This window comes from Chenopodium album, chromosome 10, assembly GCF_948465745.1.
Source record: "Chenopodium album chromosome 10, dcCheAlbu1.1, whole genome shotgun sequence".
Classification (NCBI taxonomy): Eukaryota; Viridiplantae; Streptophyta; class Magnoliopsida; order Caryophyllales; family Amaranthaceae; genus Chenopodium; species Chenopodium album.
The window spans coordinates 44928350-44943138 of NC_137843.1; the positions used below are offsets into that span (position 1 = coordinate 44928350).

The 14789-nt window shown below is 37.0% G+C and overlaps 1 non-coding gene across 1 annotated transcript; it reads left to right on the plus strand.

The window, feature by feature from the left end:
• The first annotated feature begins 932 nt into the window (after positions 1-932).
• On the plus strand, positions 933-1038 carry LOC145565783 (small nucleolar RNA R71). Its single transcript, XR_014095161.1, has one exon. It is a non-coding gene; the product is annotated as a small nucleolar RNA R71 (small nucleolar RNA).
• Positions 1039-14789: the final 13751 nt, after the last annotated feature.

The window sequence follows — 14789 nt, forward strand, 5'->3', positions numbered from 1 at the left end:
AATTAAACTTCTCTTCATTCAAAACCATACACATTTCCAAAGTTTTGGCTTGTTTCTCAATGACACTTTCCAAAAATTCCCTAGAAGAAAATGATTGATCATGGGAATTATCATTTGAACTTTGAGCATTTGGAACTAAATCAATTGGGGAACCATCTTGAAAACTTGCTTGAAAATATCCCCTAGTTTGATTATTCCAATTACCCCTAGTTTGATTTTGGCTCCTTTGTTGACCATGGTTATCATAACCTTGATTATGATCCCCATGTCTATGGCCATGACCATGACCATTACAACCATGATGGTTATAGTTACCATGAATCCCTTGGTATCCATGATTTCTACAACCTCCATTTTGGTTATAATCATCATGATTCATATGATAATTCCTATTTCCAACATTCCTTTGAACATCAATTCTAGGTTCACATGCATGATTATTAACATAATTCACATGTTCCATTTCATTTCCATCACATTCACTACAAGGAACATTTGGGCACATAGAAGAATTATGATCATTCATTCCACACAATTCACATGGCCAACATTCCACAATCATGCAACAAGAAGAAAGATTGGAGTTAGAGTGAGAAGATGTACCTCTCCCCTTAATTTGGGAGGGAAGAATTGGAGCTTGGGAAGGGGGCTTCTCAAGCTTTTCTTTGAGAGACATAACTTCTTTCCCCAAATCCGCAATCAAAGTAGTCAAATCATTGATGGCACTAAGTTGTTCGATCGAGTAACCCTTGCTTGTTGGTTCTCTCTCCACTTCTTGCCAATTCATATAATGACGAACCACTTCATCAATTGCATCAACCACTTCTTCTTCCGTTTTGTTCATGATTGGGCCTCCGGCTCCGGCATCCAAACTTGCTCTCCCATGAGAACTCAACCCACCATAAAAGATATGTATGATTTGATAGGTAGGAATCCCATGGTGTGGACACTCCCTTTGATAATCCTTAAATCTTTCCCATGCTTCATAGAGACTTTCATTTGGCTTTTGCTTGAACCCTTGAATCAAAGCTCTTGCCTCCGCCGTTTTCTTTTGAGGATAGAAACGGAACAAGAAAGCTTTGGTGACATCATCCCAAGTTCTCAAAGAATTGGGCTTCACTTCCTTATCTAGCCATTCCAAAGATCTTCCTATGAGAGAGAAAGGGAACAACTTAAGGCGGATGAATTCTTGAGACACTCCATTAACCTTGATCGTGTTGCAATATTTTTCAAACTCCTTAAGATGGTTCAATGGGCTCTCGTTCTTTTCCCCACTATATTGTCTCCTCTCAATTAGGGTGATCATTTCCGGCCGAATTTCAAAGTCGTTTGCCGGTGTTGTAGGTGGAGCTATGCCGCTCTCATACCTATATGCACCGGGCACCCCAAGTTCCTTCAAGGCAACTCTTGAATAACCTCCCATGGCTTGGGATCTAAGCACACAAAACTCAAAGAAAATATTAGTAGCACGGCTACAAGTGTAGCCTAAAGTGTAAAATCTTTTTGTATTTTGCAAATAAAGTGGAATAGACTCAACAACAACATGCACTCAAAGCACCATTCCCCGGCAACAGCGCCATTTTGATGGGAAAGAGAACGGTAGGTTGTTGGGCTACCACCCCACCCAATCAAACAAAATTTGCAACTTAACAAACCCCTATTTAGTGTAGTGGTAAGTCAAGGTCGAACCCAAAGGAATGGAGGTCGAATGCACGATGCCTAAGTTAAGCTATTCCGAAATCTAGTAGGGGTGTATGGTAGAAACTAGAGCTAAGCTAGGCGATGCAAAAGGCTTAGTACTAATTGAATGCTAAGGCACTAGGGGAATGGATCCACATGCATCAACAATGAAGTTCAATCAACATGGGGAATTAACCAATCAAGTCAAGCAATGTGAGGGAAAACCGAAATTGCAACCAAGAGAGTACATCAAGCTATTCTCCTAGAGGTCTAATTAGCATCAACTACATCAAACACTAGCTAGGAAACATCACAAGATATCTCAATCGAGTAAATTTAAGCCACAAATCAATGGTCCGTATCAATGTGAACTCACAATGCAATCTAGTGTGAATAACAAGGGTGATCAAGCCTAATCAAGCACACACATGCACAAAATCAATCAACCAATTTAATCACATTATCAACTCAATCAATTTCCCCCAAATTAATCTCAATTCATCATCAATACATGCTTCACCACTACCCTAGCAAATAAACTACTCACAATCCATGAAGAACATCAAATTCAAAGCTAAACTAATCATCTTTCCCAAATTCATCCATTGAAATCAAATTGAAACCAACAAATTAAATCAAAATCAATCAAACTATCAATTAACCAAATCAAACAACAATACTAATGAAATCAAACATTGAATTGCATTAAAGAGTAAAGAATCCTTACAAACTTGATGGAAATCAAATCAAAAGAAGCAATCTTCAATCATCAATCATCAAACCCACACTTTCTCTCTCTAAAAATGCTAAGAACTAGTGTTTTTTTTTCTCTCTAAAATCTAATCTAATCTTCTTTCAAAAATCCCCTCTCTCTCTCCTCTAAAAGGAAAGAAATAACTACCAAATACAAAGAGGAAGTTGGGAAAGTCGTCCAAAAATAGACCCACGCCGGTGCGGGCGCTCGAAGGAGAGAGAATGGTGCGCACGGGAGCACACCCAGACAGGTGCGCCCGCACGCACCTGGTGTGCGGCCGCACTCGACAGATGTGCAGCCGCACACTCCTCTAGTGCGCCCGCACAACTCTGCTGCTTCCTTCTCTTCTTCTTTGTCCTAGCTCATGCGGTGCACACATCCTAGATGATGGTGATGGAGGACAAGGTAGGCAGGAACATCCTTGAATTTCTTGAAGGGTAGAAGCCATGAGGAAGGCATAAACAAGACCTTGAAGCATGCTCCTTGGACCTCCCTTTGACTTGAGACTTCTTGCACAAGCTTTAGGCATGAGAATCAATGGAAAACTATGGAGAGGAAGCTCGGGAATCCTTGGAAAATCAATCACAACCTACAATCAAAGGATAAAAAGCAAGTAAAAGGGAAAAATAGCAAGTAAACTAGAGAAATGCATAAAATAGAGAAACTAACTACAAAAAGCATAAAATGAAGAAAACAAGAATAAAACTAAGGAGAACTAAAGAAAAGAGAGATAACATGAAATAGAAATCATCCAAAAAGGGACCAAATGAGTGCCATAAATGTCACTCATCAAATATTTGTGCATTCTTTGCTTGTGCATACTTTATATGTGCTAACCGTTTGTTTGAATTGTGTTTAAGTCTAAGTAAACCAATTAATGACTAAAAAGGACTTTATCTAATTAATGAATTAATTAATTAATTTGACTAATTAAAGACTAATGAAATAATTAATCTGACTTAGTACGACTTTAGGCATGTCCCCTTAGAGTAAAATTACTGGAAACAAACCCAGATTAATGTTCCAGAAATGGCGCAGGAGTTTGGTCTGTGGCGCCGCAGTTTACTGCTTGTCGCCTGGCGACAGGTTTGTCGTCTGGCGACAAGCTTTAAATTGTGGCGATAGTTCTGTTGTTCCGGCGACAGTCCAGATTTTTACTCGAGTCATCACGACGAGTCTATTTAACAGTCTGCTAATTAGTTTAATCAATTTGTTAAGTCCTTAATTGAGTCTAGTCACATAGTCTAGCCACATGGTCATGACACGAGTCTTAACATGTCACCTACACTCACTAGTCTTAGCACACACTTTATATAGTCACCATGACCATGTCTTAGGTTCATGCATGAGTCGGTTTTTTCCGTCATTTGAGTTGGGGGTACATTATATTCCTAATTTTTTCATATCTCTCCATCTACATCATATTTCCATTCTCTGCATGCTTTCCCCATATCACAATATTCATTCTTCATACCTTCTTCCATTATTGCATGTTGAATAGATTTGAGTCAAATAATTAACAATGAATATCCCTTAATTTCCCTTTCCACAGTACTTGGTCAAGGAGAGAAGGACGATTAATCAAAGACAACACCTTTATTCTAGTTCAACTTTTTGATAAGCCAATCGGTCAAAAAAGGAAAGCTAAGAAGATAATGGCAAGTCAGGAAGAAGTCAACGAACTCAAGGGACAAGTGACTAACATGGCTGAAATGTTGAAGAATCTGACTCTCTAAATCAATGATCCTGTGAGACAACAGCAAATGGAGCTCATCCAGGAACGTTTGAGCAAATTATCCAATGACTATAGATTGCAGGGCATTAGCTCACAAGGGGTCTCGGTGGACAAGGATCGTCTTCCGCGGAAGTTCAATGCCAACGACATCCCGAAATTCAAGGCAATGGATAACCCTTATTTTCATTTAAGAGCCTTTGAAACTGTAATGAATATTAAGGGAATAGACAAGAAAGCTTTTCATTCTGTGTTTTCTCTATCTTTAGAAACCGTTTGTCAGCAATGGTACTTTTCTCTTGATAAAGAGAAAACCTCTAGTTGGGAGTCAATTGTGAACTCTTTCATTGATAGATATAAATGCAATATTCAAGTCGAAACTGATTATAGACAACTTGAGATGCTAAGACAAAAAGAGAATGAAGGCTTTACTTCTTTCTTTAATAAGTGGAGGGAAACTTCCGCTAACATGATCAAAGTCCCTAGCGAAAAAGAATTTGTGAGGATGTTCATCAAGAACCTCCAAGAGAAGTATTCTAAGCATCTCAAATATCAACACAACTTGAATACTTTCAAGGCCGTCTATGACATAGGCATCGAAATCGAAGATGACCTCGCAAAGCAAAAAGCTACTAACAATAGTAACCACAGTGGCTAGAAAGGAAAGAAGAACGACAATCTTTCTTCTTCCGAAAACGCCCACTCTAGTAACAATGTTAGTACCTTTGATCTCAGTGAAGTTTTAGCCATGGATAACCAAGGATCTAAGAAGAAACTAAGGAAAGAATTCACCCTCATTGGAATGAGCTACGATGCTGCCTTCGATCGACTCCATGCCAAGGGACTCATTACTCCCATTGGACCTATTCAAGATCCCGCGCCCGAAAAAAGATTGCCTAGTTGGAACCTAGATGCACATTGCAAGTACCATCAAGGTAGGGGTCATACTACTGAGAGTTTTTGGAAGCTAAAAGAGGCTATCCAACATTTAATCGATAATAACAAGCTTCCCATACCTCCAGCTAGAAAGAAGAGCGAGTGATGATAAAGCAAACAACACAAGACAAGAGGCGAGCTTCAACGACAAGATTTCATGACCTCTTTTTTCTTTTTTCTTTTCCCCAATAAGTCTAGCATAGGCACTTTTTTCTTTCTTTAGATTTGATTTGTAGATTTTTTCTATCTCCCTTTCAATTAAATGAGCATTTTATTTATTGCATATGTCCATTGCATTGCTTTCCATTCAAAAAAAAACACAAAAAAAAAAATATCCATGCCGAACTGAGCACAAGGTATACCAATGATTTGAGGCACCCCTTGTAGCCACATCATATCACCTTTCACCTTTCAAATATACAATCTTTTTTTAAAACCACTTTGAGCCTCATCTAACGATTGACCTTTCCTTCTTTAACCCATATCTACCTAACCTTGGGATGGGATGGTGTGCAACTTATGCAATTTTGAATTTCATAAAAAGCTTGAGTAACTTCAGAAGAATAGCAAAATAGAAACAATAAAAGTGTACAAAAGGGCAAGTGTTCCAATGTCTTTGATATGAACATGTCTCAGATTGCGTTTCTTATCGAGTGCTCGGTACCGTGCCTGAGAAACATGAATGCCAAGTGAGTGATAGACCGCATGATCGGGATTTCCCACGCTTATAAAAAAGAGATTTGAATTTGAAAAAATGATAAAGCAAGAGAAAAATATAAACAAAAGAGAGAAAAAGAGTTAAAACACTCAAGCATACAAATACAAAGATTCAAAGCAAGGTTGCACACCTTGGGGGCTTATCTAGGGTCTTGAGCCTTTATCCCCTTCTTCTTCAACCTTTATCCTAACCACCTTACAACCCTCAAAAGACCTCTTTGAGGAATACACATACTTGTGCGAGGTTCGGCTAGAGCTACGTTCGGCCTGATTCCTAACGGATACGTAGGCAACCTCACATCGGGGTGCGGCCGTAATAAACATGCATTCATATTCACATTCACATTCACACATCATGATCATATCAAGGGATCTCCTATGCTCATACCTATCTATTTAGAGCTAGACTTGGGGGCTTGATCCTTACATTATTAGCTTACTTAGCCTAAGAGTCACCACTATTTGACTCTTCTAAAAATAATATTTTTCCACACACTTAGCCCTTGCGGCCTAACCTTAGTGTCACTTTCACACACTGCACAGATACATGACCAAATAGTCCTTCCCTTAGGAACCCTTTGTCATGAAATCTTAACACAACGCTGAAGCATGCCTTGTCATATCAACATCAATCATCATTGCATCACAAAGTATGAAGTGCTTAGCCTCCGTGCCTAAGTTACCCAAATACTCTCATCATTGAGTCAACAATTGAGATAGTCTAGGATGAGTTAATCCTTGCACCTTGAGAAATAGTATCAAACAACGTTTGGCTAAGTTCATTCAACATGCACCATCAAAAACTTCTTCCTTTTTGTGCCTTTCTTTTTCGGGAGAAAGTCGGCACCCTCCACAAAAATGACGGAAAATTTTTAAATTTTTGCTTTTTCGCATCAAGCACATCACAATACAATGCACACACGAGTCATGAGTCACACGTGTCAAATCACCTTGGGTCAACCTCAAGTCAGTCAGTCACAATGAGCCAACCTCAAGTCAATGAGTCAAGCAACACTAAGTCTTAGGTCAACCTTAAAGAAAGATAAGCAAAGTCCTATAGTCCAAAATATAAATGCAGGTGCATCCCAGCAAGCAGGAACATTCCCGGATTTTTTCGAAAAATAGCGAATATGACACATGAGATTCTTCCAAGATGAGAGGAGTTACATAGATCAGTAAATTAGAGATGAAGAGCTTTAATTTACAAAAGATTTGAGCAGATTTGGTTGAAAGGAAACGACCAAGTTCAAAAGTTCGGAGCGAAACCGAGCAACGAACAGCAGCACCAAAAGCAAAATAAGGAAGACCTGACTCCAGCGCCAGACGACAAGGATGTCGCCTGGCAACAATATCTGTTGACCGGCGACAGAGCAGAATTACAGCGACAATATGTTCCAGTGTGCGCTGGTGCGGCGACAGGATACATGGCCCTCATAAGTAACTATGTGGACCTTATGCAGCAATTTCGGGTTCCTTGGTACGCCAGTTAGCCCCTATAAGCAATTTGACATGATTAAGTAGTCGGCTTGATTACAATCGCAATAAGTGATCGACCTGACGAAAGATCGTCTCACTTAGCTTAAAGCGCCTAAACATTGGCTCATCGCAAAGGCACCGACATAATGGTTCACAAGCAGCACAAGGCACCGACATAATGGTTCACAAACAGCAAAAATGTGCCGACGTATTGGCACCGCGGAAATTACAACAAAAAAAAAAATTGCAACAGTAAAGTTCAAGCGAGCTTTAAGATTGACAAGCGTTGGTCTTCGGTAATTTTCTTTGGAAACATTATTGTAACAACTGAGGATGACTTCAAGCGAAGTTATCTTCGACAGCATTCGCTAAGATTGTGGAGGTTTTCACCAAGATTTGAGAAGATAGCATGAGATGGGCGGTCCTCGACAGCATTCGCTAAGATTGTGGAGGTCGTCACCAAGATTTGAGAAGATAGCACGAGATGGGCGGTCTTCGACAGCATTCGCTAAGATTGTGGAGGTTGTCACCAAAATTTGAGAAGATAGCACGAGATGGGCGGTCTTCGACAGCATTCGCTAAGATTGTGGAGGTTGTCACCAAGATTTGAGAAGATAGCACGAGATGGGCGATCTTTGACGGCATTCGCTAAGATTGTGGAGGTTGTCACCAAGATTTTAGAAGAGTGGTTCGTGATGAGGCGGTCTTCGACGACTTTTGCTATGATTGGGAGGTTGTCACTATGATTCAAGAAAAAAGCTCGAGATGTAGCAGCAATGATAGACGACGTTCCCTAGGATGTGGAGAGTTGTCACAAAAATTGAAGATGGCTACAAGCAGAGTTATCTTCGATCGTGTTCCCTAGGATGTGGAAGATGGTCACAAGCGGTGGAGTATGACTACAAGCAGAGTCATCTTCAATGAAATAGGAGGCAGCTACAAGCAGAGCGGTCTTCAACAAAATGCAACAAATCGGTTACTCTTCAGAGACGTGTGCTCGACGGTGCAAGATACGCATTTCTTAACTCTTTTATCTGTTTAACTAACGCTAGTTTGCAGGTATCGGCGTTACAAGAGTGATTTAGGATCGCAGAACGTTCTAAATCATTCTCCGTCCCTATCGCTACTTTGACTTTCTTTTTTGAAACATGCGTTTCTCCAAACTCAGTCAAAGTGGGGGCTTCTGTAGACACCCAAATGTGTCTCCCCAAAACCAAACCCAGTGATGAATACCTTTTGCGTCGAATGATAATCGAACGAGGTAAAAGTGTGAAAGGTCACGTGTTGCGGTTAGTTTTATTAAGGTTCTTTCTTTCTGTTTTCGAAAACAACTCTATTTTATGAAAACAGCAAATCCAGTTTATTTTGGTCCACAAAAACGGTCCAATAATGGTGTAGTTTGATGGGGCTTGCAAAGAGCTTTCCAACGATATATTATAAGCCCAATTCCGATGAATAATGAGGAAGTTATGGCCAAAATACTAAACTGGGCCCGGTTTGATCTTTACATGCGGCCCAATGATCTAGGGGAGGGCCCAATGATAATTATTATTCCTAGAGTTATTAGAATTAATTATAGTCTTCTAGAATTCTCTAGAAGGTTCTCTTTAGTCCTAATAGAATTAGAATTAATAATTATATTTTGATAAGTTTTATTTGGAATAAAATATTATTTTATGAAAAATACGTTTTCAGTTTTCATACGGACTTTAAGAGTCAATTTTAATTGATAAGCGGACTCCGTGTTTGAAAGCGCCTAGGAATCCAGGCTGTCGCCAAACGACAGGGCCTGTCGCTACGCGTCAAGCCTTATCGCCACGCGACAGAGCTTGTCGCCAAACGACAGGACTGTCGCTGTCGCTACGCGACAAGCCTTGTCGCCACGCGACAGACCCTGTCGCCACGCGACAAAGTTGGTTTTGCGGCAACATAGTGGAGTTTTATTCCTTATCAAATTCTACCTATTTTCGGACTGTTTTCTTATAAATAGGGTCCTAAACCTTCGTTTTTATTCATTCACAATCATCGATAATTAATCATCTATCTCTTTCTCTCTCTAAAGCTAGAGGCTTTCTCTCTCTCTTCTTTTTCTAAACCTTCCCTTTTACAAAATTCCTCATACATTAGTTCTAGACACACCTAGCCGAGTTCGAAGTTGCCTTCGCCCTAGACGTGAAAGGTTATAATTTCTAAGGGTTTGGTCCCTAATCTCTATTTCAATTATTTAATTTGATTGTTTGTTTTATATTTTCCTTGAAGTTACTAACGCGTGTATTTTGTTATTAGAAAGAGATACGAGGCATCAAAGTATGTAATCTTATTGCTCTATTCTTATAGAAAGCATGTTTAAATTTGTTTAATTCCTAGATCATGTTAGGATGTTTCTATTGCTTTCTAGTATCCTGTTTAGGGTGCCTTTTACTCTTTCCTAATGTCATGTTAGTATCATGTTAGGGCTAAAGCTTTGATCTTTAATGCTTAGTGGCATGCTAGGATTTGTTATTAATCTTGTTAGTATTATGCCTAGGATCTTGCTAATAGTATTATGCTTTAACATGATTATTATTGTTATAGTTATTATGATTATAATTATGATGATTGTTATTATGTTGCTTGATATATTATTATTGTTATTGCTTGATCACACCTTTTATGCATGTTTAAAGGAAATTTGTACTTGTAATCACGCTTAATAAGATAATTAATAATCTTGTTTAGGATTAATATGATTATAATTCAAGTGATCGCCAATAATAGTTTTATTTGTGCATTAAATTCAACCAACATAGATAAACAGGTTTAGGGTTAACCTATTGTTTGCATGTTAGTCAGAAAGCGCACATGAATACGAGGAGAATAAAGTAGAGGCCTATTATTAGGGCAGGTTCAATCTCTTTTAGGTTGGATTTGTACCCTCATCCTCGAACCCTATTTGGTTCAAGACCTTTTGGAGTTGACGATCTCCTAGATCGTTAAAGGGGTGTAATCTTCACCTTGTGAACGGTTTACAAGTTCCTAAAACTTGTTGGCGACTCTTTTGCTCTAGCTTCCTTCCCTTTGGACGCCACCATGCTTAAGTGTATGATCACAGTGAGGTTCAAGCTTAGGTTAATGGCTTGAAATATTCCCTTACAGGAAGGTAATTGTAAAGTGATTCTATAAATTATGGAGATATTATTGATGATGATATGAGTTTTTATTTCCTTTATTTATTTATTTATTTTTGGCTAATTTGGGGATTTTGGAATTCTAATTTATAAGCTTGGAAATTGATTACGCACATACTTCTTCCGTTCTCTTTTAATTGACACATTATAATAGACATAAAATTTTAAAAATATTTGAGTGAGGGAGTTTTATTGAATCAATACTAATACATTAAAAACTATTTATACTAATATACTAAAAGGAGTTACTAAGAACGTCTTTGTGCCACGTAAAGCACGCCACGTCACCTACTTTATCTCTCATTATGCCACATCATCACTACACAATTAACCTGAACCATTATGCCATGTCACCCAATATTGCTTCATAAAAAAAATTGATGATAAGGGAATTCGAACACCCAACCTCATATAAGAAGGATGGTTATTTAACCACCTAAGCCAATGATCAACTATATTATGAAAATGAATATAAATGTATATAATTGATAATCACAAGGTCTGATTTTTTCTTTAAAAAAAAAAATTATAAATATCAAATACATATAATCACAAGGAATAATTAAAGTGGCAACCCGGTGCAACGCTAGGGCTATACACTAGGTTTTTTATTATAAAGTGGAATCTTATATTATCCATAAATATAGTGCATGGGTCATTAAAAAGTGAAGTTAGTGGAACTTTTGAGTGTCGGGTAGGAATATTTTAATATAAACCTAATTGTTTAACATTTTTCAAAAACAGTTAAAAAATTAGCAAGTCCTTGCCAATTTTAGTAATGTGTCAATTATTTAGGTACGGACGATAAAGGAAAATGTGTTAATTATTTATGAACAAATTAAAAGGGAGTAGTGTTTTAGAAATAGTAATGCCTTCGTTTTTTTAATTGTATCATTTTGATTTTCACGAATTCCTAGGTAGTTTACGGAGTAGCAAAAGGTTAAGGAAAAAAGAAATGGGGTCCATATGATATGCAAGAGATAGAGAATTTATCAGTTAAAAAGGCTAGTGATGCATGCACCTAAACTTAAAAATCCTTATTTAAAAAGTGATGCCTCTAAAAAAAATGAAGAAATGAACTCTGAAAAAATTACTATACAAAGTACTAAATTACAAAAACATTGGAGTAAGTCAATACGTCGTAATTAAACTTTGTATACAATTCCAAAAGAAAGAGTTATCTGATAAGAGTAATTGTGTAGCACTTCATTCGTATTTTCCTATGCGGTTGACAAAAAAACGGCTTTGACTCTTTGGTGTAATACAAGTAGATAGATATAGAGTAGTGTAGACACCTGATTGTATCTCCCTAAAAACCAAACCCAGTGATGAGTATCTTTCACGCCATTGATATGGAGTAAGGTAAAATGTTGAAGAGTCTCGTGAATTCTTCTGTTTTCTAAAATGTTTTAATAAAAATAATTCATTTCTGTTTTCCAAAATCATTCATTTTGTATCCTATTTATGAAAAACATCCGACCCAGTTTAGTTTAGTCCATAATATGGGTCTAATAATTGTGTAGTTGGATGGGGCTTGAAGAAAAGACCCTTCCAACGATATATTATAAGCCCAATTCTGAGTTATAACGAGGAAATTATGGCCAAAATACTAAACTGGATCTAAATGAGTTTTATTTGCGACCCAATGATCATGTGAAGGGTCCATTAATATTAATTATATTCCTAAACCAATTAGGATTAATTAGGAGCTTCTATAAGTTTCTAAAATATCTTAATTATTCTATTCGAAATAAAAGACGTTTAAAGATAGTCAAATATTATTTTCGTGCATCATAATTTTTATCCAAATCTTAGATGGATGGATATCTCTTGAAATTATCTTTCCAATGATATATTATAATATTAATTCCGAGCAATAACGGAAAAGATATGAAAGAAATACGAAACTCTATCCAAAACTGACACCCTTCCACTATTTCGGCCATATCTTTTATTATAGATTATATTTTAATCTGACTCTAATTGATTTGGAAATTACACTTCAAGAGCTTTCCAAGGACATATTATATGCTTTATTTCGACTTCTGGATCAAAAGATATGATAAAAACAAAATTCGCAAAAACCTGTCTTATCGCGCCGCGATAATCCTACCGCGCCGCGATAAGCTCTGTTTTATTCCGAATCGAATTCCAATTCTTTTCTGATCGTTTTCGGTCGTTTTTCTCAATAAATAGGGTCTTTTTCCTCCATTTTAAAAAACTAACAATCATTTTTCTACTATTTCTCTCTCTCAAAGCTAGAAGCTTATTCTTTCTTTCTATCTTTTTCTAAGCCTAGCCTTTTCAAAAAACATCATACGTCCATCACGAGACTTAGACACACTTAGCCAAGCTCGAAGTTGTCTTCGCCCTATACGTGAAAGGTGGATAATTTCTTAGGGTTTGGTCCCAAATCTCTATTTCAATTATTTAAATTAATTGTTTGATTTAATATTTTCATTGAATTTACTAACATGTGTATTGTTTTGATAGAAAGAGATACGAGGCAGTAAAGTAAGTAGTTTTATTGTTATATATCTTTAGAAAGCATTCTTATTTAATTTCTAGTATCATGTTTAGGGTATTAACTAATATTTCTAATATCATGTATGTTTCTAGTATCATGCTTAGGTTGCTTCCTATTTTCTTCTATCATGCTAGTATCATGTTTAGGGCTAAAGCTTTGATCTTTATTGTTTAGTGACATGCTATGATTTGTTATTAATCATGTTAGTATCATGCCTAGGATCTTGCTAATAATATTATTATGATTTATTGATATTATTATGATGATGATGATTTGTTGTATCAATATTATATGTTGCTTGTTATTGCTTGATCACGCCCTCTCTTGCAGGTTTAAAGGGAATTTGTACTTGAAATCACGCTTAATAAGATAATTAATAATTTTATTTAGGCTAATATGATTTTAATTCAAGTGATCGTCAATAATAGATTTATTTGTGCATTAATATTCAACCAACATAGATTAAACAGATTTAGGGTTAATATAATCATTGTATGTTAGTTAGAAAGCACACATGAATATGACAAGAATAAAGTAGAGGCCTATTTAGGGCAGGTTCAATCTCTTTTAGGTTGGATTTGTACCTTCATCCCCGAATATCCAATCATGGTTCAGAACCACGATGGAGTTAGTGATCTCATGGATCGTGAAGGTGTGTAACCTTCACCCTGTGAACAGTTTACAAGTTCCTAAAACTTGTTGGTGACTCTTTTGCTCTAGCTTCCTTCCCTTTGGACGCCACCATGTGTATGATCACAGTGGGGCTTAAGTGTCGGATGCTTGAAATATTCCCTACAAGTAGACTAATAGATGGATATATCATAGAACTGGTCATATGCAGCTTAGCCCACTAGCTCGCTGACAGGGAGAAAACTAGGTCATTGATTAATCCTCCCTAAGCCAAACAAAATTTAAAAACACTTAACAAACCTAAATACAAGTATAGTGGTAAGTCAAGGGTCGAACCCAAAGGAACGGTTATGTTCAAGTGTTTCCAATTAACGCCTAAGCTAGGTCGAAGTTGAAGGGTAAGAGGTCACTAGACAACTACTAAAGCAAAGAACCAAACGAATAAACCACTAGGGGATGGGGATCAACAAGTAATCATGACAATTGCAACAACTTAGGATGAACATGCCAATTAATGATTGTGAAGACTAATGATAAGGGCTATCAATTGGAATCAAAGAGCTATCTCCTAATCGTTAAGCTAGTGCTCTCTACAAATAACAAACTCGGAGAATCACAATCCAAACCAATCGATAATTGCAATTCCTAAATCAATGGGTCGTATCATTAGCAATTACAATGCAATCTAGCATAATTCTCAAGGCCTAATCAAATAACACACATGCAAGCTTTCATTAATCACTTTAATCTCAACAATCAATCAACACAATTCCCAAATTAATCACAATCAATCAATCATACAACTTTTACCCAATCCCTAGCAAAACAAGTACTCAAAGACAACATCTAATCAACAAGCAACTAAGAAATCAAGAATCAACAAAATATAAAGAGCAACTACACTAATCAAGATCAATCATCAAAACCAAATCAAACAAACATGAATCTAAACAAAGCAATAAGATGAGATAGAGTTAGAAATGCTCATTGATAATAGAGAAGATGTTCAACACAATTGTCACCCTTGTATCATCAATCTCTCACATCACCATTGAAATCTCTCACTTTCTCTCTCTAAATCTACTCCTAAACTAACCCTATAATTAGAGAGTGAAACTCTCCACTATCCTATAATTATGATCAAAATTATGTCTAAAACTCTTCACAAAA